The sequence below is a fragment of the Passer montanus genome, unplaced genomic scaffold (genome assembly GCF_014805655.1).
Source record: "Passer montanus isolate IOZ18808 unplaced genomic scaffold, ASM1480565v1 scaffold45, whole genome shotgun sequence".
Taxonomy (NCBI): domain Eukaryota; kingdom Metazoa; phylum Chordata; class Aves; order Passeriformes; family Passeridae; genus Passer; species Passer montanus.
In genome coordinates this window covers 8,511,908-8,534,472 of record NW_024369373.1, presented here as the reverse complement: position 1 = coordinate 8,534,472, position 22,565 = coordinate 8,511,908, and the positions used below count along the sequence as shown (strand labels likewise).

General features: G+C 34.0%; 1 long non-coding RNA gene across 6 annotated transcripts in view; it reads right to left on the bottom strand.

The window, feature by feature from the left end:
- The window catches only part of LOC120507997, a 37,572-nt gene that overhangs the window by 11,291 nt on the left and 3,716 nt on the right, over positions 1 to 22,565 (bottom strand). For 4 of the 6 annotated variants that reach the window (XR_005628890.1, XR_005628893.1, XR_005628894.1 and 1 more), the window contains exons 1-3: positions 19,517 to 20,250; positions 16,720 to 16,785; positions 13,528 to 13,667 (exon numbers count right to left, since the gene is read on the bottom strand). This is a non-coding gene — a long non-coding RNA (uncharacterized LOC120507997). Of the gene's footprint in view, positions 1 to 13,527; positions 13,668 to 16,719; positions 16,786 to 19,516; positions 20,251 to 22,565 lie in introns of those variants that run through there. The other 2 variants (XR_005628891.1, XR_005628892.1) reach the window with 2 other exon arrangements.

The window sequence follows — 22,565 nt, the reverse complement described above, 5'->3', positions numbered from 1 at the left end:
ACACAGAATTATAACAATGTTTCCTGATGCAAAGCCTTAACATTTGAGAAATCCACTTTTAGAACAGTGATCTTCAGAAGTTTACTTTTAATAAAAATTGCATCCCATCTTCCCCACACCTCTCCTCTCTACTTCCACTTGTACTTCAAGTTGTTCAAATAGTCATGTTTCTGACAGAGAAAAGGTTTTGCTTCCCAATTAGGTATCACATAAAACCTTTGCCAGGTTTCATTAGTTTTTCTTCTATTTCTGCTGTCTGTTCTCTAGGACCACAGTATAATTTGGCAGGTTTCACTGTTCTTTGAATGTATGGGCCTGTAGTGTTTGGAAGCATTCTTGGGTATTCTAATAACTCTTTTTAGTGGTACCAAACACAAAACAGCTCCTCTCAGTCACCATGGTCATCAGGAGGTACCACACAATGTCATGGGCAATCAAGAGGTTTGCACCATGATCCTAAACTGTCTAAACTTACTGTCTAAACTCCCCCATCCAAGTTTCTATTCCAAGACTCTGGAAGAAAGAAAATAATCTTCTAACCATTCTCAGTGAAAGAGTCGTAATTGAAAAAACCCAATAAATGCCAAGTTACATGCTTGAGCCCCCTGTGAAAATGGAAATTCATGGGCCAGATTACTGAACTCTACTATATTGTTTTTCAACAACGTTCTGTTAATTTTCTCTATCTCACATGCCAAACAATGACAGTGAAGAATGTACAAGAGGTATGGGAAAAACTTCAAATGTTTTTAAAGCAATGAATCTCATGAAACCTTCTGTAACAGTTAAGATGTTTTTAAAACAGTCAATCTGTTCCAGTTATAGATAATATTAAATGCTTTATTTATTATAAGAATTAGTGATTTTTTTAGATTACTTATGGACTTACTCTGATTTTCTCCATGCAAAAGTCTAAAAGACTATTAGTTTCCTTTTAAGCGCAAAGTAAATTTAGTTCTACCCATGCAAATCTCGTTTTTATTAAAGAAAATATTCAATTAACCTCAAATATTCAGCATACTCAAATCTAATTAGACATGAATAAGAGATGCAGCAAAGCTATAGTAAACACACATGCAGATTTCATTACTATTATCTTACTGGCTTCTCAGCTGGTATTATCAAAAAGCAGACTCATTAGGTTTTTTCCCCTATATGCAAAACTAATCTTGAGTAGAAATTAGACACCCAATTATCTAAGCAAACCTCTACAAATAACAACCACATTAGTCTAATGCTGCAGAATACAGTCCTGAAGCAATTAAGGCCAAACCCCACCTTTCAATATTGATTTGTTGGGATATTTTGAAGTTCAAACATTAAAATCCATTCCCAAGCAGTAAATAGAACAAGCAAAGTTGCACAGCCAAGTTATGATTAACAGAAAAAATAAAATATAGCACTACTACATTGGAAACCCTTATGAACTACAGTGTCTCTAAAGCATGATGCTATTTTCAAATATCACAGCTTGAAATGTACTGAAGTTTCATAATTACCTTAAAACTCTGAAATTGAATTCTCTATTCATCATATCTTTATGTACTATTGCTATCTGAACCATTAATTTCAGTTGCCATTATTTTTATCTACACAGCAAAGTGATCCTGGAACTGCTGGAAACAGTTTCAGTAATACTAGGTACCAAAGTTTTCCAAATGGAAGAGAATTGTTAGTGCCTACTGCAGACTATACCACAGTCAATAAAAATCCACCCAGTCACAAAATTGTTCGGCATGTAAAGTACAACTGCATTTATATGGAATTCAACTTCATATACTGAACTTGACTATTTAAATCAAACATAAAGAGTTCAAATTAATAACATCATAAAATTAAACACAATTGTTCTTCATCAGACCTTTCCTTACTCTCTTTTAAGTAAAATTACATTTTTCTTTTCCTTGTAAAATTGTCTCACACTATTCAGAAGGTCTATGGTATTGTGTACAGACACATTGTAATAAGATTTCTGTATTTAAGTGTGAATGTCAGACTCAACAGAAAGTCACAAGTACTTCCCTAGGTAAACTGAAGAAAGAAAAGCCACTCTGGTTTCCAAAGTGCAGTATGTAGGTGAGCATTCAAAGACAACATTCTTCAAAGAGCAAACACAACATGTTGGAGTATAGAAATGTCAAAAAATTTCTTTTTACTTCTTTCATTTCTTTCAAGTTCATATCTTTATTAAAAATATTTCCCCTATGTGAAAATATTTTGACAATTTTTGATTTTAAACTTACATCACTTGAAGTATTAATCAGATGCAGAAGACTAGGTTTCTAGAGTCAGTGTTCAAACTGCAAGTCAATATTCTAATTCATTATGGAGATAGCTTACATTTCCCCAAGCAAATTCTATGATTAATCAAACTGAAAAGCAGGTGTATCCTATTGTAAAAATATCCATCATATAGAACAATTTCCATTGCTGTCAAGTCCTTTCAATATTTGATGAAGTAATTTTACCCCCTCCTTTCAAAAGACATTTCCTTTTATTATGTATCCTAAGACACTTTAACTAAAAACCCAAATCTGAATATTTCAATAAGGTTGTTTTATTATTCAGTAGATTCATGGAAATTTTACTAGGATGACAGAAAAAATTCCACACCATTCTGTCTCCACTAATACAGGTACATGGCTTCAGCTGGCAATATTACTGGGATTAGCATAGAATGATGAAATATTTAAAAGGAATTTTTTTTCTAAAATCTAATAAATCAAATGACTGCCAAATGTCATTAAAGTGATGGTCTCTGACTTGAATATGCTTTTCATATTCAAATTTGAAAAGAAAGAGATGAAAGCCTGGAAAGGTTACTCAGTTTCAACTAATAACCTCAAGCACTCTACATTCACATGCATAAAAAATGAAATTGGCTCTATTGTCTAATTTTACTTCAGAAACAACTCTTTTCTTCTTGCAGTGAACAGATGTATTAGCATCTGTATTTAAAGGGATATGCTGAGTGGTTTTGTTCACCCCAAAGTATTTAGTAGCTATGTCAGACTAGTTTGTACACAGACAGTAGCTTATGAATCAAGTCCAAATACAATATCCTGTATTATAAAGTGTTCCTTTTACATATCTTAAAATTTGTTTGACATATTTAACACTTGTAATTGCATACAGTAGGCAAAGAATATTACCTTTTTTCAAGGCTAATGGGGTAAATTCAGGTATTCTGCTTTCTTACTTAAACCAAAGCAAATGACTGAGCCATACTATTAGAAAATTATAAGAAAAAATAACAAATTATCTTGAAGCTTAACAGTCAAGACTATTTGGAGTCCCAGTTTTATTGATATTAGATGTGAATACAACATATACAAAGCAGAACACAAGCTGATTAAAAAAGATATTTATGAATAAAAAATATAGAACTGTTTAAGAACAGCATTAGCTCACGTCATATTTCATCGTTAATACAAAACCACTCACATTATGTATGAAAATATATGTAGCATCCAAGATAAGATATTAATTCATTTTTAAACAACCATTTATATTTTTATGATGCAGAGAAATATGTTATTTAAATCTATTCCTAAGCTGTTTTTTAAAGCCTTTTCTCATTTGTTAGGTACTGTTCAAGTGAACAATGGATAGCTGGTCAACTGCTTCCCACAAATAATTCCATTTAATGGGAATAAAATTAGTCTTTATATTTAGTATTTAAAACAAAATATAATACAAAATTTCACCTAACACAGAGAATGGGCAAACACTGAAGAATATTAAATGCTTTAAGAAATGTCTCAGAGAAATTGGTTCAGTGCTTTCTTTTCAGGTGAGGACACAAAACATGGGTAAGACACTTAGTTTATGTCAAAATGCTTTCTCTACCATTTCATACTGACTTTTTGTAATTAATGCTACCCAAAGACTTGGAAGAATCACCAAACTACCTCAAAAAGGTTTAGGATCAGGGTAAGTATTGGACATTACATTCAAATTTGAAATCTCAACTTTTCTCACCTTTCTGATTTCTGAGATTAAAAAACCCTTGGTTTAATTGGAATAACATCTTTAATTGGAATAACATCTTCTATATTTACCTTTCCCCCACACTGGTGTGGATGTGAGAACAGGAAGGATACAGAAATGTTCCCTGTTCCTTCTCCACATGGATGGGCGTTTATTGAAGTGCAAACACCTTAGACTCTCCCTAAGACCTGGGGCAGAGATCTCTCCTTGTTGAAGAGCTCTCCTGAAGGGAAAGGCACATAAAATCCTCTCTCAGCATCACTGCTCTGCCATGTGCCAGGAGAAGAATGTAACGCCCTAGATCAGCACCATGACAAGGTTCCATGCAAACCCCTCTGCTCTTGCTAGAATTAAAAACACACTAAATAAAAATATCTATTTCCGACAATGAAGGGAACTCTGGTTGCTGCCTTTTTATCTAGTGCAGAGTCCAAATTCATCATTTTTCAGACCAGCATAAATTCATCTTTAATGTCTTCAAAGGCATTAATTACTTGCTACAGCTTGAGCCAATTAAATGACTAGGTACTGACTCTATGCAAGTCTGTAATGTATCAACCATGCACTCTTTTTTTCTTTCCAAAATGACAATTTCTAATCAGGTATAGAGCACCAAACATTTTAGAACATAGAAAGTTCTTGAGGGAAGTGTGCTTTCCACCACCACCACGACAACTACATCTGATCATGAAGTCACAGTTCCACTTTGCTCATAATAGAACTTTTGATCACTTGCATAGTTCTTGCTTTCTCTTCAGCTCATCCCACACCCTTTCTGAAGAAAAACCATACAATTGTTCAGTGCTTCTCCTCAAGTGGAATTGGTTTTAAAGATTTGGCCTTGCACCTTGCCCGTGGCACAGCCACAACTAAAAGATTTTAAAGATAAACTGTTTCTAGGGATGAATAATACAAAAATAAAAATGTATCTGATCCTGTTTGATTAGTGAGATACAAACTTGCATAATTCTGAATTTTATTTTCTCTCCAAGAAGCTGGGAAAACTTCATAAGGAATATTGTTACTGTTCTGAATGAAGGTACACCTACTCCTGAAGACTGTCTCAAAGAGAAAACTTCACTTTTTCAAATGCTTAATCACTTATCTTTTATTGATCCATCAGAAAAAATAAAAACCAAACACCAAATCTATCAAATCTCAAAGCCAGTTAGCTAAACTGGCTAGGTATCAACCAGTCACATAATTAAGAAATTCCAAGGTTGTGTAAATTTAACTACTTTTCATTTCAAAGGGAAGCATAATTCTTAAGTTAAAAAATCATGAAAGTCAGAAAATTCCTTAAGGAAAAAAGATATCTGTACATTTTTGGTACACTGAAGTTGCAGAAATAAGATTAAATAAGTAGCAGTATTACGTAAAAATCTAGTTCAAGACAAATATAATAGGATTTCTGTCTTTGAATGTAGCTCTGCATGTATTTTTCTACATGTAGACCACAGATTTCTGTCTTGATTTAAAAAATAAATTAAATTTCACAAATCAATTTGAAAGGTAATCCATTTAAGAAAAAAGTACTTCGTATGGGAAGAAGGCAGAAGTGTCAGTATAGCATCCTCATTTGCTAGGAGTGCATCTGTAGTGAGAAACTGCATCAAACTGCACATTTTTAATGTGGTTGGACTTCTTACTAAAGTTTTAATACTTAATATTTGATTCTGTGTCCTCCCCTTGTCATTACAGAATTGTGTGAGAACAATGCAGACCTTCAAAGATGAACAGAACTTGATTCTTATAATATGCATAATGTGAAAAAATGATGCTTGGTGATATTTATCACAAGCAATCAAACTAAAACTCAGTTTCAAATTCCATCCTTTGCTTTTTAGACCTCCAGTTAGAACAATACATTCTACTTGCAAAGCCACCATAACTTACTCCTGTGTCCATAAGGTCTGATAAATAGTCTCTCCAGGAAGCAACTGAGGAGCATTTGTAAAAAAAAAAATACCAGCTAGGTTGAGAGTGACTCCTGCAGATGCTTTTCCTGTGGGCTTACACATTCAGCCTTAAATCTGACCTTCTACATAATTTCACAATCCGACTCCTTAGTTTTATTTGTTACCTAAAAAGATAATGGGCAATGACTTAAGATTCTGTAGTTTTCAATCATTTTAAAAGCTGCTGTTTGGTGTTATTTGGTATTATTTCTCCCTCTTCTTTCATTTCTTCTATCACAAGGAATGACTTGCAGTACATGCTTTCAATTACAACTTCAAAGTGTATTTGACAAGGGGTAGATAGAAGTTGTAAGTCCATCATTTCAGCATAGTCTCTACTCAAAATTCTGTCATCTCACACTTTATCAGTTGCAAAACACAGCTTAGGTATTTCCTGGATACTTTAAACTCACTTTTACTTCAGTTTCTGGATTATAGTGACCCCCCCACCAGCAAACAACCACCTCAAAGATGGAGAATGGCAAATGGTTCTTTTTAATCTTAGACTAATCAGTAGTCTTTGAAAGTACTGACTACCAAGTTTAACAAGTTGCTGTTATCATACTCTGATAAGATGGTACTGTTTCATAGATTTTATTTCTTGTTTTATTAAGTATGGTGGTGCAGCACTTTTAATTCCCCAATTTCTTACAGAAGAAAAACACAAAGCAACAGAGTTTAGTTCTGTACAGGAGTAGGAGAATACAAAGGATTAGTATTTCTGGCATGGTAGAATTGAGACAACTCAGTAACACAGGGTAATACTAAAACCCTGAAATTTAATTCTCTAAATTCAGATTAGATATTCACAAAACAAGCCAAGCTGAGAACACTCAAAAATCTCCTTGAAGTACACCAAAGACATTCAAGTCCTACAGAAAATAAGGGTAAAGAGGAATCATATCAGCCAAAATTTAAATCTGTAATGCAATATCCAAATAATTTCCCTTTTTTAATGAATACAGCTAGCACATAGCTGGAAATACACTATTCATGTAATTGTACCAAAAAACCATAGCAAAAGGAATAGTTTTTATTGATTTGCTATACATAAGCTTGAAGCTTTACAACTTCTCACCTTAGTACAACCTTGTGCCCGTCACCAGGAGAACCATGAGCACTTGGTATTGCTTTTTTGCTGTTTAAGAAATATTTTCATGTCAGAATTAGTTACAACTTGAGACCTTAACTCACAAGTACAGGTAATGGCTGCTATCAGTAAACTACTATTAGAGCAAGAGAATGCACTTACGTATCTGCAAGAAAAAATATAGAAAAAAAGAGACCCACTACCAAACAAATTTGGTTTGCCAGTACTTGTCTCATGGCACATTTTAAGACAACTTAGAAGTTGACAGCAGTAAATTTTATTGTGAAAACTGAATGCTATATAATTTCCTGTAAGGATTTGGTATAGATATGGGAGTGTAGAGGAGGAGATGGAAGAGAAAAGATTTTTTTAATTTTTTTTTTTTATATAAAGACCATGCCAAAGAAAATGCAAATTCCCAGTTTTGATGTCTATTTTGAGGATCTGAAACAAGGCTTTTAATCAATGTATTATACATCAAATTGATAATGTTAACTTCTGATTATTCAAATGTATGAAATATTCATAGAGAACTGTCCAAACTTTTACATTTCTCAGACTTCTTTTCTCTATTAATTATCATGCCTGGAAGCTTTTTAGTAAAAGCAGCAGCCATCAGCCTGACTGAACCTGACAAGCTAGCAAGGCCCAATTACACTGGCACTCTGTGGCACTTTGATGTACTGGAAACGAAAAGAGATAGGGGCAAATTGTATAGCACATTATGTTAATGACTTGATTTAATCCAGCCACTAAACTTTATGTAGCCTGTTAAAAAAGATGCTAACACTAATTATGCCACTTTGGAAAGGAAAGAAGGGGACAAGCATTTCATACCGACAAAGTGAAGCTCATAAATGTTGTAAATGAAATGAAACAAAATGAAGTAATCTATGATTAATCATACATCATAGACAAGAAGAAAAGAGAAAGAAGCAAGTGGTACAGTTAAGTACTGGAAAATCTGTTAGATACCCTTTGTGATCAACATATCTAAGAAATAACCATGAACTGTCTAATTTGCAACATGCAAAAAAACCTCAGTATGATCTTAAATGGCTTAAACAGTTTGGCATACAACTCAGATCTAGGGGATAATTAGCATAACGATCTCCAAAAATCACAAGTTTTATTTACAGTGTTTGATTACCAGCAGGATATTTATCTCAAAAGATAAAAGGCAGTGATTTTTAATCTTAAAAAAATACAAATTCAGTAACAATTTTGACATGCTGTATTCCATAATTAACCCAATAATTTATATCAACCAATGCATACTTCTAAAATCCAATCTGTATCAAATACGCTGCTGTCTTAATAGTTCAGAGGTTTTATTGTTTCATCTACCTTTCATGAACATGCATTTTTGTTACCACAAGAACAGATCAACGGAGAAAGGTAGAAATTGATTAACCTGAAATGAATCTGCACACAAAGTTCTCACAGAAGTGCTCTTAAATAATTGTGATGAAATACATGATGACTAGAAAATTACAGAAAAAATGTATTATATTTTGACTTAATAGAGATGAGTAGCTCTAATTTTAGTTCTCAAAATTACAGGTGACATTGTTTTTAACAATATACATATAAACAATGCGATTCTATCTTCAAAAGTACCTTCTTCATCTTTCTGAAGAATATATGAGTGATAGCATTTCTAAACCTCTTCTACAGCTTAAAAAAATAACAGCTATATTTCTCATATAAAGAATTGCTTCTTGTTGCTAGTTGCTTTGCAGGATGTTTCACAGCCTTGAAAAGAGCATTTAAAAAAAAAATCCAGCTACCTCTAGGATATCACACTGCAGAACATTAAAAGCCATGAAGTCTGATAGGATCTAACAGTACAGTCCTGGTCCTTTAAAAGAAGGCTGAGACAGATCAGAGAAGTATTAACTGTTAGAAGCACTGTCATTAATTTTACTTACTAGTTTTATATTTTTTAACATTGTTCACTCAAGGTTAGATCAAAAAATAGAGGTTTTTTTTTTCTTTTTAAATCTATCCTACTGAAATACTGTTCAAAGAAAATTTTCCAAATTTGTATTAATGTTGTCTTATTTTTTTATATATGTCTTTGTGGTAATTAATTGCTGATTTTAAGAATAAGTCAAGAGAACATGATTAGTGCACTTGGCCACAAATGATAATAGAAAAAGAAGTACACTGAAGTGATTTGATACCATACATACATAACTTAACTGAAAACTGATGTTAGATATAGCAAAGCTACTCTTAGACTGCATTAGGTTTAAAATATTTTTTTAGTCTGGCCAAATAATTGCCATAAACATTCTGACTCAGCTGTTTAATATTACTGGATAATGGACCTGAAATAATACAGTTATTTCTGTCAGATTTTATTGCTTCAAAAGCACTATCACCTTGATCTGGAAAACACTGGAAGAATCAATGTGGCTAAACCCCTTTACTGTAGTCCATCTGAGTTTTGCTGAGGAACCTGAGAGCAATACAGGTCCTTTACTAACAAATGAAGAATATGTGCCAGGCAAATCTTCTCTTCCTTGCAGAAGATTAACCCTGCAAATCAATAACCTTTATAGTCACCTAAACTGTATTTTTTTCTGGTTTGTAAAAACAAAGTAGTAGTGCTTCCCAGATGAAAGTTGAGGACTGGAATGATAAAAGTCCTGTGATGAATTGAGGTATGAACAACTGTTAGCTTTATACAGAAATATGGCCTGAATTTGTGGATTTCCTCTGACCATGTTTAACACCATGCACACATAAAGAATAATTTATCCCTTTTTTAAATAAAAAAAATAGTTCTGCATGCAGGTGGATTATTTCAGAGCATTTTGAGTTTTTCTTCTCTGAAGCAAATTACGTATAAACACAACAGGGATTCAACATTATATTTTTCCAATTTTTTTAATGTATTCTTATGCAGAAGCTGCAAACAAATGAACATGAAATTTTAGCATTCTGTTTGTGCTTTTACTGTAAACTTGGTATCACGGACTTGGTTTATTTCAATCATAAACAGTTTAAGCTCAGAGGTGGAACAGAATGACCTGCCTTTTATAATCTTTAAATAAATCTGCCTCTAACAACTTTAAGTCACGAATATGATAAGACATACTACCCCTCTCTCTGTCTGAAAGGATTTCCAATAGCAGCATTGGCTGTTATCTGCAGACAAAAGGAGCATATTCATTAAAATGGTCTTTAGAACAGCATAGTTCTAAGGGAGAATATAAAGACATTTAAAATAGAAGCCAGGTTTCCCTTAATATTTTATGAATCTAGGTCAGATACCAGATTTTTGCATTCAATTATGATACAGTTTCCATTTGGGAAGAAAATAACACCACCATATCCACTACCCAGCTTCAGCTATAAAGTACACCAGAATATAATTTCTGTCATGGAGCTTCTCATAACGAGGCAGCTCCCACTGCTAGTAAGAAATGCTTAAGAAAATGGAAAGAGACATAGATTTATTAACAAAATACAGTTACTTATTCATAAAGATGAATTCCACCTTCTGGTTCCAATTCTTCAGTTATTTCTCTCTCATTTCCAGAAGTAATTGATATTTGGTCAGCTAACTGCTCCTCTGACAGATGTGAGAGCTCTTCTGTCTCATGACCAATTTCTTCAGCCATCTCCACCTTATCATCTGATAGCCTTTCTTGTTTAACCTCCTGTCCCATATGCTACATAAAAAAATAAACTTACAGTCTTTATAACACCCCTTGAATAGTAAAACTTACTAAAGTTCAAAACTTGAAGAGTTATGGCCCATATTCATTACGCAAAGTCTTTAAACAATGGTATTGCTTATGCAGCACAGGAAACAATGAGAAGATGTCAACTCCAGTAACAAATAATTAATACAGTAAATAGAAATTCTCTAACTATGTATATTTGTGAAAACATAAGTATTATAATCACTTGGTACCTGTCAACATATATACAACTTCTTAGACTTCCCGATTCATTTATATTTCAGCTCTTTCAGTTCTACACGACTCAGTTTTTAAAAAAAAAACCAAAACCAAAAAACCTGCTCCACTACTATCTTATTCAGTTAGCAATTTTACAACTAAATTATACAACATTTTCTGTTTCAAAGCTAACTAATATCATATAAAAAAGAATCAGCCTTGTCACACAGCAGAAACATTCTCTAAGGTAAAATATCTTTAGTACATAACTTACTCTGAGGTAATCTTACTCCCTTGTTTCCCTTTGAATACAATTATGTACAATAAAACCTCATCAATGGATACAACATTGCAGGGTTGTGTCCAGGATGGAAACTTAGTGATGACTTAGTGAAGTCAATTGTGTTAAACCCCACAGATGCGAGGCCCCGTTGGGCACTCCTGGAGAGCTGCAGCAGCGCCAGCACCTCCCTGTGCATGGGCACCTCCCAGGGCTCACCCACCCTCAGATCTGCCACACTGGAAGGACATGGCAGACAGCAAAGCCTGGGCTGATCCCCACCCACACATTTCCAAAGTCTTTGAGATCTAAACCCTTGGGGTTTGTTGGGAAACACAAATGGATTTCATGTGATTTATTCACTGAATTAATGGTAGATACCTCTTAGGTTGATGGGTACCTGTACACACATACAAATAGGTGCACACATCACTTTACCTGATTATGGTATGAATGTTACTATCTCACACCTACATCCAAGTCATTGCTATAACTGCAGTGAATTCTATGGAATTGCTTGGTAAACATTTAAATGTTAAAATACTCAGTGATTAAGTGCTGGTAAACGCTTTTGCACCCTTATATTTGTATCCATATCATGGCACACTTACCCCCTTTTCATTCCAGACTTCAGTATAAGTCATTCCAAATTGTTTCTAGTGTAATCTTCCTTTGTATGCTTTAATCTGTGTAATAAGTTTTGCCAACAAACTCAGCAAAGTCATGTTTTCACAAAGTCATATTAAACCCTGTTTTTGCCTAAACCTTTGATAGTGTTTAAGTGGCCAAACCACTTGTTCACAATACCTATTTAGCTATACGCTAAAGTAATTCCATTTATTCATTATTTCCCTCTGCTACATACTGGTAATTTTTAGAGGGAAGGCAAAATAAACTCCATCCAAACAAGAGCAAAATGTGCAGGGCCAGAAGCTATTCTTTGGTGATCCTTGTGGGTACCTTCCAACTCAGTATGTTCTACAATTCTGCGAGATCCCCTGTGACCCCTTCCAACCAGAACCATTCTGTGATCCTGGGAATACTTCTGCAGTAGCAATGATAAAAAGCTGTAATCAAATCCTAGACACACAGGGCTTGAAGGGTGTTAGAACATCTATGCAAACTGCTGCAACTAAACAGCAATTGAAAGTGTCGTGCCCTGGTGGTACTACAAGTAGCTATGAAGTGCCAAGAAGCTATGAAGTGCCAATCTGGGGAAGGCAAAGATTGTCACTTAAACATTGGGCCCATAGGAAGGACAGAAGATGGAAAGCATTGCCTAATTTTCCAAATTTAGCTTAACCAAATAATAGTACAGCCCATGATATTTTCATGCTCTGAATATAATTTTAAATTTAGCATTATATAATCAAGGTCTTGGTAACAACTGCCAGTATGTTGTACCTTGATATTAATGTAGCTTAAGGTATCCTTATTTATATTAGTATCACTTCAGACAAATTTTGCAAACACTTGCTGTGGTCAAAGAAAATGTTTAAATGTTCAATTTAGTATTAGATGTCAATGAAGCTACTCAGAATCTTAATAGTAAGCACAAGGTGAACTGAAGCCATATTCATAAGAAGAACTTATTCACAACAAGTTGGTCCACTTCATTCCATTAGATTGTTCACAGAAATAGACTTTTTAAAAAATAAACATTTGAAGGATCAAGTCTAAAAATATTTAGGTTACTTCTGGCCTAAACTTTATATATTGCCACAGTATATAACACAGTGCTGAGATACAAAAAGAGATTGCAAAGTCATAAATATTCACTGAGAAGTTGCCCTACAGCACAGGAAAACCACATATTAAATAATATTGTTAGTAGATTATACATAGTTGTAAATAAAAATCAGTGTATACTGAAAATATTAAAAAAATCTGAATTAATGAAGTTGAAAGACAATTAAACAAGGCCAAGGGCCCGTAAAGGCTTCATGTAACTTAGTACAGTAAATAGAATAGTGGCTTATAATTTGAGGGATGTCAGATGGGCCTCTTTTCTGTAAGAGCTTTCAGTGTAGAGGAGAGAAGAAACACTGAATAAAGAGTAAGTATTAACCAGCAGCTGAAAAAATATGAGCCTCATTCAGCATATAATCTGTATTTGGTGAATTTTTGTACTTAATAGCTAGTCATAACCTTACCATATTGTACAAATGTTCACTTAAAAGGCAGCTTTGAAATCACCAGCAATAGAAACTACACTTTTCTGGGCAATATTCCTGAACTTCAACATAGGTATGACCTCACATCTTGAGAAAATATTAGATTTTTTCAGAAAAATACCTCTTTCTACTTTGATCTTGTCAAGGATTGCATTTTTGTCTGCTAAATCAGATTTGATAGCCATCTCTAGTTTAGCAATTTGCAGTTTCATTTGCTGTTCCTTTGATTTCCATTGCTGCTCATGGGTCATACAGAAGACACTGTAATAAAACACATGGCATGTGAAAAACTTTTAGAAATCAGCTTCAACAGAAAATAATAAAGAAAAAAGCTTTTAGTGGCACAGAGACCACTGTCATCATGTCTTAGGAATTAAGTAAACACATGCTGGTCTGCTGCTGTTGAAACCAAGGCGCCTTTCTCAGGCTGCGGTTAAAAAACATGAAAGAGTTTGTGGGATGAGCAAAGGAACTGGCCTTAATTTAGAGATCCAAAGTCAAAAAGTTGGCAGCATGCAACATTTGTGGGACTAGAAAAGGAATTCAGATGCATATCCCAGAATAATCCACAACTCTAAACCTCAGCAACTGACAACTAACAAAACCATTCTTTCCGCATACAAAACCTCTTAATGTAGAGAACTGGGATCATCCACCTGATTTCTTTTAAATCTGTGAAACATGCAGAGCATAAAGTCAGTTGCCTGTTCAAAGAAAAATGTTGACCACAAAGTGACAACAGTTTTCTCATACTGTAAAACAACAATTCTGATACTGATTAAGAAGCACATTTAAAGTAATCATTCTCCTACTTTAAAGAAAAAAAAAGAGGAGAGCCAAGAAATTAGAATAACTTCTTTGCCTGTAACACATTATTTACTTGTAAACTACCAATCTATGTGCAATAAGGATTGCATGGACACAGAACGAGGACTGCTGAAACCACAACAAAAAGTGTTACTCAGATTAAAACTAAATTAAGTACATCATATAATTTACAGTGTAATTCTCAGTAGGCAAAAAGACAAAGCTATGCAATAAGTTTTCATATAAATTAGACAGTGAGTGGTATAGTCTTCATATTACTATATTTGCATTCTTATTTACTGAAGAAATGTCAATCTTCACCAAGCACAAACCAGTTTATTCACTTTTGTTCTCTGTGAAAAATCAGTAACTGTAGAGTTTTGTAAAAAACAAAGTCAGTTCCTCAACTCTGGTGAAGCTCATCAGCCATAAAAAATGCATATATTACATACATCAATGCATTTGAGATCCTCTGATATCCATTTATTTATCCACCTATCTCTCCAAGATATATATGTAACAAGCCTTGATCACAAAAAGAGAGAAGTGCTGCAGAAGGGACAGCCCACATGGGTTCACAGACTCTACATGCTGAGAGTTCTGAGTACCTGTGAGTGCATTTTTACCTCATATATTTGAAGAATGACTTTAAGATTACAGAAATAAAATATTATAGCATGAATTGCAAGCCCTACAGTATATAGGGTTTATATTCCTGATATGTATTACTCATTAAAAAGTTCTATATCCCTGTATTTTGTGTTTTTCTCATACTATATCTAACCTATGTACACAGTTGTCTAGGCATAGAGCATTTTATGGTGTGACTGTTTTCACAGCATGCATGAACTAAAGCAGAGCTTCTACATCCTGCAGTAATACATGCATCACTCTCCTATAATTTTGAAGGTATTGTACAGGTAATATAATGCACTGAATCCACTACCATTCCACAGTATTGCAAAGGTGCAGAAGAGAGTGTGTTCTCTAATTGCTTAGAGTTTGATTGGCTTCCATAAGGAAAAAACTCTCTTCAAAAGAAAAGAAATGCTGTCAGTTTCCACACTTTTGAAAATGTGTTCAAGTTTGAATGACCGTAACACCCAGTTAAATGTGAGTTCATCAGCATTAGCTACAATTACTTCCCATAAGGATGCAGCCAGGTATTAGTTCAGTTTTTTAGAAGACTGTACTGGCAGAAAAATCATTAGGCATTATTATTATGGTAGTTAAGAATTTAGATGTTTAAATGAAGAACATTTTAGAAGACAGGTTTTATCTGAGCCTATATAATGCTAATGTTTATGTCAGTTTCAATTGAGTCCACGTGTGTTGCTTTCTTCTTTCACATTTTAAGATTACATTTACTTGAATTCATGTGGAATTTCTTTCATATTTACTGTATTTCACTGGAGTTGGAGCCATCTGTGTAACTATAATGGTCAACCACATCTGGCACCATTTCCTTTGGAGGGAGTTTAAACATTGCTAGATTTGCATTACAAGGTCATATGAAAACAATTCCTCCAAACCTTTTATACAAACGAATTGTTTTCTTGGATATTGACTAAATAATAAGAGTCAACTGACAAATTCATACTTGTTCTTTGCAAACTTTTCAGATCCAGTTCTGCAGTCTTGGCTTTGACAAAATTCCCATCAACATCAAACAAATTTCCCAAAAATAACTTTAGCAAAGAATGGGTTTATGCACCTTTGCCTCCATTTAAAAATTGAAAAAAAAATTATTAATAAAGTGGCACCTGTGGACACTGGCCCATCTACGGCTAGCCCAGGTAAGCTCTAGTAAAGTTGCATTGTTCAAAGAGGCAACCAAAAAAGCTGGCCATTAAATGGTGGCTATATAATCCTTCTCTTTCTAATTTATTGATACCTATACAATAACATGGAATGAGAAAGATGAATCAATGTTTAAATGAGAGTATATGAAAAGACAGATCATTTTAATGAAAGAAACACCATAGTATAGATTAATATAATGGAAACTTCTTTTCAATTTCTCTTGTTAAATATCTTTTAAGTCATCCCATTATGTTTTTAAGTAGAACAGAAAATTTCAAGACAAGATTGTTAAGTTGATTTATTAGTAAGAATTATTTCTCTGAATAAATGATTGAGAATAAACAAAAACATCATCAGAAATATTTATGACATGATCAAATTTTGGAGAAGTCTCCAGCAATTAACTTAAGTGAGAGACAAGTGACCAACTTCTGCATACAAAACTCTAAATTTTGTGCTTATATAACTGTTGCAATTCCTAAGTAAAAAAAAAAAAAGTTTTAAGCTGTTAGGTTTTTTACAGAGAGCCAATGAAATACAGCAGAGCACCTGAGAGTTTCCATATACAGTCATATGATGAACAGCAGCCTGAACAGAATTACACGAGTGCAAAAGCACAAAATATATATAGACACATTACAGCACACAGTATATTAAGATCTATTAAAAAAGGACCAGACTGTATGCAGAAACCCTAACTTACCTAACACAGCTTATCATAGTTTTTGTTCAAGAGTTCATTCTCTTTTTCTGGATTGTTTATTCCTTCCTGTAATTAAAACGAAGAGAGACATTTCAAAGTAATGCACAGAACAAAATGAAATTACAATGAATGTGTGAACAGAAATAGCAAATAATTTTTAGGCAGTGTCCAGGCTACTATTTCTTCTTTTAATACAACTGTCTCTTAGAAGCTTTATAAGATAAATCCACATGGATTTACATTAGGCCCAAAGTCTTTTCCATGCTGTTTAGATGGTGAGAGTAGCATGTTGCAGTTGATCAACAGTATCTAATCACATTCCATCTCACACAAAACAATATAAAAACCTGGAATGTTATACTTTTAAATTCCCTTTTAGTAATTTTAGATCATTATTAGCTAGGGCATGGCTTTTGCATAGAAAATATTTTTAGTGACATTATAGAAGAAACACACCCTTGCTTCCAAAACACTCACTACAGCAGGCTCTGGTTTAAACACATGAGATACTTAAACAGAGAATATCTACTCTCCATGCATTACAACACTTAAAACATTTGGTGAAAATATCTATGAGGTAAACTTGGTTCATGAAAAATACATTTATTTGCAATAGGTAAAGCAGGTGGTAAAACTAAATGTACGTTGCTACAAAGTGCAAGAAAAATCAAGTAGGTTTTCACATTTTTATTCCTTATACATTGAAGAAAATGGGGAAGAAACTATTCCCCATCTGATGTTTAGTCCTGTATCTGGACAACTTTTTAGTGATGACAGAAGTCTCTCAGACTGGACAAAGAAATAGAAGTGACTGACTTGAACTGCTGCGTAAGATGTAACACTGTAACCGAATTAAATCAGGTTCAAAGAATACTAAAAACTAGCAATATATGATCAATATACTGAATATTATGTTTTTTTTCTATTAACAAACCACTTTTTTAGTACCAGAATTGACATGATGACTTATGCTTTAACTTCAAATATTCTCCAAACACTGGTGGTTTGGATCAGGTGTGGTTCACAGTTCTATAAAATACAAACAGCATTTTGGTCAGAAGCTTTTCTTTTGAATAGGATAAAAATAGATATAGTACCAGGTCAGTCTTCTAAATATGTTTGAAAGGTCTATTCATATCTCCTCCATTGAAATGTATCCCAACATTTCTTTTTCCATTATCTGTATGCACTACCTAAAGTAAAAGATTCTAGCTCTTGCCCACAGCCTCACCTCCTCTGTCCCTCTGTTTGAAATAGCTGATTGCAATTTGTTTTGAGGATGGAACTATTTTAACTGCTGTTCATTCAGTTCATCACCTTTTGCTAACGAAGCATCATAGTTGGTTTTTAGGCTCTATGAAAAGGAAGGAATATCCAGATAAAAACAGAATAAATCCCACTGTCCTGGGTTGTCTATATGATATCTGTGTGTGTTACAACACAGCATATTCCAGCCGTGGTCTGTCTCCCTGGCAGTATTTAGTGTATATATTCTCAATGTGGTCAACAGGAGACACTCTTGATCCAAGCAACTGAAGGCATGGCTGGGGGAAGGTGGCACTCCTGGTGCTCTCATCAACATTAAAGCCTCAGTTCAGTCATGATGAAAACGACCAAGAAATACATCTGTTCAGCAATTAAAAGATTTTGCTGTGGTTATGGTGGTTAGACATGCTGACCAAAAAACACCACAGCAGCGAGCAGAAATGAATGTTGACCACAGTTATGGTAATCACAGAGCTTGCCACAGCTCTGTTAACCCTTAATTGTAGATATGTAATTGTTCCATAATCCTAGTACACTCAGCTGTGTTTTCCTACTAGCAGCACTTTAAAAAGGGACTTCTGATTTCTTTTAAGTTTTCATTTATTTCAATGGGTAACATTAAGGCACATCTAACCAATTTTAATATTAAATGAAGAATGCTGATAGAACCTCTATTTTCAGAATATTAGTTAATACTACAGTGGCTACTTTCCACAAGTGCTTTAATAAAGCCTCATTAATTAAGAATTTCAATGTAAATAATATCCAAAGTATGACTTCAAACAACAGAGCACAGAACCCAAACTTCTGTTTAATAAAATGAGTGTATGAAAATTTATGCTAAATACATGTATTTAAGATCGTGCTTAATGACTGCAGACAGAATAAAGTTAGCTCCAGTTTTTTCAATATACTATTTTCTACAAAGTAGTTGTAATAGGTAAGTAAGTTATGTGCCATGTAAACTAGAAATTTTGCATTTTACAGTTATTCACATTTAGTAGACATGTCTCAAAGATTCAAATTATTTGAATAGGAAAACCATTGGATCCATTCTCTTATAACAAAAAGGAACCACAGAAAACACTCATCCTTCTCCACAATGCACCTTTCACTGTGAATATTAGAAACAATGTATTCAAATTGCAGTCTGAGTCCTAAGCCCAAGTTTCCATTAGGCTGCTGCCAAGAAAGAGGCAAAATACTCGATGTTTGTTGTAAATTACCAGAAAGTTGCATATGCTTTAAAATGGAACAGTTTACTTATTGCTTGCTATTTAAGAACCCAAACGGTAATGTGAAACCTGTCTCCCCTGGAATTTACATAGCTGACCTATGAAAAACTAGAGTTGAGCTGCTAACAGAAGAGCTGCTTTGGCAGAAAGGGTAGAGGTATTACACCAAAGAGGAGAGGAAGGCAAAGCACAGCAAAAGGTAGAAATGAAACAACAAGGGGGAAAAAGGAATGGCACAAAAATCTGATGGCACAAGTGTGATTTAGAATGCTAAGGTAAGAGCAGTAAGAGCTTACAGGGATACCTGGTGCTTCCAGCTCATAAGGCTAGGACATTTACAGAGCTCTACTGCAGTTAGGATTCCCCTGCTTACAGGAACTCTCCCATTTCCAAGCTGCCAATCACATCACCTCCATATGCACATGCAGTTCTCCAAACACATATGGGAAAAGAAGGCAAGAGCTATATAATCAAAACCTACAGAGAATCCACCATGCAATTGCATGTTCTGGTGACATTTTCATAAAACTCTTCTTTTTATAAAGAAAATCATTACAGTTGCCCTTTGAAATAATTTCCATGAACGTAAGAACACAAGTTAAAACTGAATCACTGAGAACAAAACAGCCAAACCTCCCTAACTTCATCAAGGACTGATAAAATGAGGGTGGTTTGGTACCCCCTTTTTTGGTAAATCAGTATATTTAACTCAAAGCTCTCTCTTTAAATCATCAGGAGTCTCTTTCAGCGACCAGACAACCCAGTTAATTCTTCAAAATCTGCCTGGGATGACCTCCTAGACTCCTCTAAAAAAAAGCCCTAAATTTAAGACTAAAAATCCTTCCTTCATTTGGAGCAGCTTGAGAGATGTGTAATATGTGGTTCATTTTCATGTACTCAGTATTGATTCAAAATCAAAAACTGTGCACATTTTTTTCCATTTACACTGGCTTATGTGATGAGAGTAGAGAAATGTACTGACCAAATTCCAACTATCTCTTGAAACTGGAGAAATTTCCATTCCATTGCTGAAACAGAACTACTTTTCTCAACCAGTTGTTTACAGACCTTCATAATTTCCACACTGTCCCAAACATTTAGTCTTCAAATTTAAAAATAACTATATCATGAGCTTTTGAAAAGTTGAACTTGTTTTGCAAATCAGCTTTCTACAAAAGCTGATTACAAAAATGTAGGAGATTTAGTGTTTAATGCACAAATTAATTTCTTCTATAATTGACATTACAGAATGTAGGTGAATAAACATGAAGATACAGCAGCTTTAAACAATATATCAACATCTTTGATTATTGTATAAAACAGGACATGACAGAAAAAACTTACATCTCGTACTTAAAGAGATTATTTGTTCTCCATTCACTTTTTCACCATCTGAAATATTTGGTGCCAGTAGAATACCATTTTTAAAAATTCTCTCTTATAGTTTAAACATATTAAATTCTGGTAATAAAAGGGTTTTAGCAACTTGTAACAACTGAAGGCTTGTACTCAAACATGTTGCAGGTGTGTCAACTACATGAAAATAATTTAATATTTATGTAGATATTCTTACAATTCTAAGGTTACAACTACAAGATTTGATAATGATTTGTATTAATATAAATTATTATACACCAAAAAAACATTTAAAAAGGCATTTTCTCTTCCAATATTTATAAATTTTAGACGTATTGGATATACAGTCACAATGCCATGCTGCAGCAAGAGAATGGCTTACAAAGTTTACACATCTGTAAACCAGCTGGATACGTGAAACATTTTCCTTTTATTCTTCAAAATATCAAATGCTATTGTGTTTTGGCATTACCCAGTTAATTGTCCTTGCACAAAAGATAAACACAGTCACAAATCTGAGATCTTCCCCAAGAAACAGGCCTAACTCAAAGCTAAAACTATCATGTGTCTAAAACATGTTATCTACATAAATTAAAGTTGTGGTGAGTATAGACAGCAGCACTGTCTCATGCTAGCTATTTAAAAGCTAATGTAGTGGCACGTTTTTATTAATCTTGTTCCACACATCAAACAAAAGGGTCTGATGCCTTCAAAGGCCCCTTTTTTTCCTTTCTTTTTTAAGCAGGGGGCTTTTTTTTTTCTTTTTAAGTAGAAAAAGGAGCAGATGATAGTGAAATTTATGATGTACAGATGTAAACTCCATAGCTTCTGACAGTCAACATTAACTATTTTTTCAATAGTGAATGAAACGGCATTTGATTAAAACAGGTTTTAGATATTAATATTATGGACCAAATTATTCAAATTCAGATGTGAAATATTTTTTTTATTTGGATCATTTCAATTCTTGCAATTGTAAGAGCTAGAGAAACCATGTGCAATTAATTACTTATTAGTGCGTTACATTGATCACAATTTCTTTATTTATTAAAATAAAATCTGAATAAGAAATGTCCATTGCATCGAGGTATATGAAAAAGAGCTTGCTGTTGAACAATGAGATCTTCTCAGATTTCATGGGTAAGGCACAGTTAATTGAGGAAGACTCTGTTGGGAAGGATCATTTTTCTAGAAATGAAGTCATAAACCAGTAGAATAGAAAACGATTATCTACACAGGCTTCTCCCTCTCAGGCAGGTATATTCTGCCCCCTGAACATCTGCCCAGGTATTCGGATATTACTTAAAAATAGGGGTTATGTAGATTTAATAGACATTAACTAGTATTTTTCACTAAAACAAATACTTCCCTCAAAGTAACGTATAAGGCTAAACTTGTACTGAGATAAGTAGTATTTTCAAGCAGTATTTTCTTTAGTGCCCAAAAATTAAAAAATAAAAAAATTGCTACAGAACTTGGACACGTGGAAGTAGAGCTGAACAGAAGTCAGAAAAAAAGAAAAAGAACTAATATCCCTTTGGAGGCAATAACATGAATTAATGGGCAAACTGATCTAGCTCTATGCCTTCTACCACAACTGCAGAAATAAGGAACATGAACTCTATCCTTCCTTTAAACCTCATCTTCATGCTGCCTTTAAAAGTCTGAAATGGAAAACGAAGTTAGGAGAAAGTGACTCTTAAAAAAGCTAAGGATTATCTTTGGGGTTAATGTCTGAACTACACCAAAGAGACAATCTCCCTTCCAGACCTCTTATCATTTGGATTAAAAGCATGTCGAGTGGAGTCCCAGTAACAGGCTGGGGACCAGCTGTGTGGGAATGGGGCACTGATAGCAACTTACACCAGAAGGAAATGATTAAAGAAAGGATCTTGACCTCCACTGTACAAATTTATGCCAGTAAATCCCAGATGGCTAAGCTAATAAAATTGAGGTCTAATTAAACCACATCCCTTGCATCTTGTCTTT